At 39.0% G+C, this 5000-nt stretch overlaps 1 protein-coding gene across 1 annotated transcript in view; it reads right to left on the bottom strand.

The window, feature by feature from the left end:
• LOC137981932 (neural cell adhesion molecule 2-like) overlaps positions 1-5000 on the bottom strand; it is a 45666-nt gene that overhangs the window by 1637 nt on the left and 39029 nt on the right. The window lies entirely within an intron of this gene.

Genomic DNA, 5000 nt, shown 5'->3' with positions numbered 1-5000 from the left:
AAATCCCGCTGGCAACGACCACAATATTTGCTACCCGAACCTTCAGCCATTTTGAAGTTCGTTTTAATGATTTACAGCAAAAGAAGAGACTGCTCACAGTCTAGACGTTTTCAAAGTCGCAAACATATTTTGACGTATCCTTTTGTTGTCAAGAGAATTGGGGGTAAAACGATCCGGATATCGAAACATCGAGTCGTGACTTCCGCACCAGTAAAAAACCCCGTTTATTATATGGACGGAAGTCTTTTACCGGGAATAACAGTCATAGATTCAAAGGAGGCAATGCGGCCCAATGGTTTGGACAATTGCCTTTAGATCTGGAGTTCCGGTGTTAAAGTTAACAAATCGAGAGTGGTTTAGCGTTGTCTGTACTCTTATCGACAAGGATATTCGTCATCCACAACATTTTGACCACTGTCATGACGAATATCGTTGTCGCTAAGAGTAAAGACAACGCTGAACCACTTTCGATCTGTTTTTTACCATAATATTCAAAGCTAAAAAAAGTTTTTATTCAAGAGCGTGATCAAAATCATAACACGAAGAAAGAGCAAGCGTTGTCTATAACTCTCTCGCAATATGATTGGTTTATTTCCCAAAATGGGCGTTTTTGATTGGCTATTACATTGCGTGACAAATTGACGCGAGCATGACGTGTACAGCGTTGTCTAGACTCTTATTGACAACGGTAAATTAGCCAGTCAGATTGCGAGATTACAAGCAATTGTGGTTAACACTCGTTCTGCCCACTCGTTGAATTTTGTTCCTGGTAGTCCCCGGTTTACACCTGTCGAGCAGAGTCTGCTTTTCGATCGTTCCTTTACAAGTCGGTAAGAGGAAAGAAGTCTCTGCCAGGGCGCCTCGACAATTCGTATTGGGCATCGCATTAAAATTCAAACGTATTCAGGAGTCAGTCACTACTAACCGCAAAACCACAAACCACAACTAAAACACAACAATTGTGGATATTTTCGAACAACTCTGGCAAACACAGCGACAGCCAGGAATCAATTTCCTGGAAACTCAAGATAGTTCAAGCTTTAAATTGCGATTTCACTTGTTACTCTTTAAAATTAATAGGTTTGATTCTCAACTCTGGCAAAACTATTTTTGTAAACCCAGAGGAAATCCAACCATGGGAATTTATGACCGGTTAAAAATTGTCGCGCTGTTGTAAACATTTTAAAAAAATATCTGATTACGCCGTGGCGATTGATCATGCAGACTCAAATTAAAAGAAAAAAACAAATTTGAACAGTCGAAACTGGGCACAATCTGACGTCATTCATTTCTTTGGATGAGCCGCAATCAAAAATAGTTGAGGCGGCTGCAGAATCTACTTTCCTCTTACCCGACTTAGCTAGGAAGATCGAAAGATACTGCTCCCAGGGTAATCGCCTGGATTCACTTCTTACGGGCCGTACTTGCCAAATAGTCAACTAGGTTACTTCCTGCCAATTGGGATCTTAACAGTTGTTTGTTTGTGGTTGTATTCTGTTCCTTTTTCGTTTGATTGTGTTTTTCATTGGCCCCTGAAAACCCCATAGGGAGTGGTTAATTAAGAATGTATTGCATTGTGTTGTATTGTATTGTATTGTATTTGTAATACTAGCATTACATCCGGGAAGTGAGTGGCTTATTTTCTATATATAACACGAAGTGATCATATTGAGAACGACGCTTCCTGGCCATTTCCCCCAGGTTTTTTTGTTTGTATTAATACTCAGTATTTGTGTTAAAGTCTCTACCATGTATATTTATTGCCCTGTCCATATATATAAAGAAAATTACACGGCTATCTCGAAGACAGAACTTTTATGTTCTCGTGGCAAGAACAATATCTGAACCTTGAGCGCATTGTTTCCTGCCACTGCCAGCAAAATGGAAAAATTCATACTTTCTTGCTACCGTGTAATATCCTCCTCAACGTATGGTTTACAACAAAGAGCCTCATTAGGCTCTGTCTTCCTATATCAGAGTTTCCTGCAATTTAATTGTAACAGGTACTAACCACGAATTACGTTTCACAATACCAAAAGTTTCCTACAGCAATAACAATTCACTTAATATTAGGGAGTTTAACGAAACGACGACTGGGTGCATACGGCAGCGACGCCACAAAATAAGAATTTTATTGGCTTAAAAAGGGAAAATAATAGTGCCGCAAGTGCAGCACGCATTTCAGTGCATTTAATTTCTCCAGAACATGTCCAAAAAATGCACTTTCACGCAAGCGAAGAAGACCAAAACGAAGATAACATAAAACATTGTGTATGAGCTCTATAATCTAAAGTAAAAAATTGAAAGCTACGACAAGAACTTTAACAACATGAACTCGCCCAAATTTCAGGTTTTGACGACAGCCCGCATACAACAATAAACGAATCATTGTCTGTCTCTTTTTGCTGCAAACTGAAACCGCTTCGTAAACATCCAGTTAAAGGATGTTTCGCCCGAATTGTGCAAAGGTGAGCTGTAATTACCACAGGTAACCCAGGCTCACTGTGTGCGGCCACGTATGTATTAAAATACAGAGAACATATCAGGCGAAGTTTAGTCTCTGAAAATTTGCCTAGAAAAATGAAATAAAAATCGATAAAACTGACCATGTGGTGAGCTGTTGCTGTCCTCTAATCCGTACACGAAAGTTTCGGGATAAAATGGTCCCCGTTCACCTTCCTTCATAGTATAGTGACAAGGTAAGAGACAGAAGCCAGCTTGAGGACTCCGATCGACCGAAAAACAAGCACGATTTTTCTCATGAAAATCGAATCCAGTCGCATACAAATAAACACGCCGGACTCGCGTGGAACCTGAATTTAATCATCTAAAACATGAATCCACTGAAGGCATCTCCAGGTAAGCAACGCGAAGCCACCAGACTCCATACAACTTGTAAGTGAACCTGGCTAAAATCTGGGCTGCGGGGGGGCATAAACCGTTGTCCCTCGCGAAGTGTCCAATTCGAAATGGCACTAAACTCGGGACGCCTGGTGACGATTATAATAATTTCTGGAGGGAGGGGATCCCCAAATTGCTAAAAACAAAACATCACTGAGCAATCTCGGACTCCCCTCCCTCCAGACATGAAGCCCCTTGGGGATGTGAAATAAACGTATGTATTTATGTATACTCGTCACCAGGCGTCCCGAGTTCAGTGGCCATGTTTTTTAAGCACGTTAACTTACCAGTTCTACGGAGTCTGGTGGCTTCGCGTGCCTACCTTGAGATGCTTCAGTGGGATTCATGGTTTAGAGAAATTCCTGTTCCACGAGCCTGGCGTGTTTATTTAGCGACTGGATTCGATTTTCATGAAAAAAAATCGTTGCTTGTTTTGGGTCTCTTTGGAGTCCCTACGCCTTGTCTTCCGTCTCCTACCTGGTCACTACAACCTATGAAGGAAGGTGAACGGGGAACATTTTCCCCGAACCTTCGTGTACATATTAAAGACAACAACAGCTCACCACATGGTAAGTTTTTATCGATTTTTATCTGCCATTTTCTAACAATTTTTCAGACCTAAACTTCGCTTGATATGTCCTCTGTATTTTAATACCTACGTGGCGCACACAGTGAGCCCTGGGTTACCTGTGGAATTGCCGCTAAATCGGCGTGTACTCTACAAGCGCTTACCTTTTTTTGGAAGTTCACGTTTTGGTTGACCTTGCGGTTAAACTCCCTTCTAATTATCAATTTTTGGGCAGCAACATATTGTGTGACAATTGCGGTCACGCCGTAAGCGGTGAATGGATTTTAAAAATGGGAAACGTAATCGTCAAACATTTGAAAACGTTTTTAAGACGCAGTCATTAGTGAAGTTTCCGGGTCGCCAACGATATTCAGGTGGCGAGCAATTTTTCTAAATTGCACATGAATACAACTCAGTTTGAATATGATTATTGGCCCAAGCAAAGGGCTTCAATAGTTGCTTCATCATCCTTTCGATGTTGTCAAACAGCAATGTTGAAAGCGGTATTCTTTCCCTCCTTTTTCAAACAACCGTGTTAAAACATTTTGAATCGAAGTTGAATCCGATGTTGTGAATGTGTTCAAACTGTAGCAGTCAACATCGTTCAATATCAATCAACAAAATCGAACGGGCTGTTGAAAGAAATGCTTATTAAAGACGTTCATGAAGTGCCTGGGCCTGTACAACGCTATCATTTGTTTAGAAGGGCCTTTTGTAATAAACAACATTCAGGCTCAGAGTAACCAAAACTTTAAAGTTTAAAAACATAATAAAAACATACCCTGGTAAAGATTCAGTTAAGAACGTCTTTAGTTTGTGCGATTTTTTGTTTGTTTGGGTGAGTAGTACAAATAATTAAAGGCAAAAACCATGGAAAACTGCACTGTACCAGGACCGTTTAATTCAAATAATTAGAGATGTTTCGAGATCGCATATGGCATTGAAGAACAATCCAGTTTGAAGTCAAACTTAGTATACCACACAACTTTAAATCGCCAAAAAAGAAATAATAACGTGTCAGTCTCAGGTCCCAAAATTAGACCTTTCTGGTAAAAAAGAGCGTAGTGTAATTATTATATTTTTATTAACAGTATTTATTATATGGCATCTATAGTTCCTAGGTTAGATAGTGTATTTTTAATAAATCAAATATTTATATATATAAATGGTGTTATGTAATTTTTACTCTATTTGGAGACAGTCGCTTTTCTTTTTAGATTAATTTTTTTTAGCCAACATCATTTATCTTTATATTTTTAAGTGACTTGTAGGTAGACATCAGTCTTAATCCTAAATAACATCAGATACTTGATCATACTTGAACAACTCCCTTAATGTAATCTTATCGCGACGTAAGACAGTCTCTTTTCAGATTTGATTATTATTTTTAATGGTATTGCTAATTTTGATACAATACAAAGATCTTACCTAGGAACCAAAAGATTTTACGTTAATTTAAATTTAATAAACACAACGCTGATTACAACCCTCAGACATAATAACTTGATTTGTCACACAAATAGTACGTCAA

Source organism: Montipora foliosa, chromosome 13, assembly GCF_036669935.1.
Source record: "Montipora foliosa isolate CH-2021 chromosome 13, ASM3666993v2, whole genome shotgun sequence".
Classification (NCBI taxonomy): domain Eukaryota; kingdom Metazoa; phylum Cnidaria; class Anthozoa; order Scleractinia; family Acroporidae; genus Montipora; species Montipora foliosa.
Note: the sequence above shows the minus strand (reverse complement) of the source record. Positions and strands in the feature narration are given on the sequence as shown.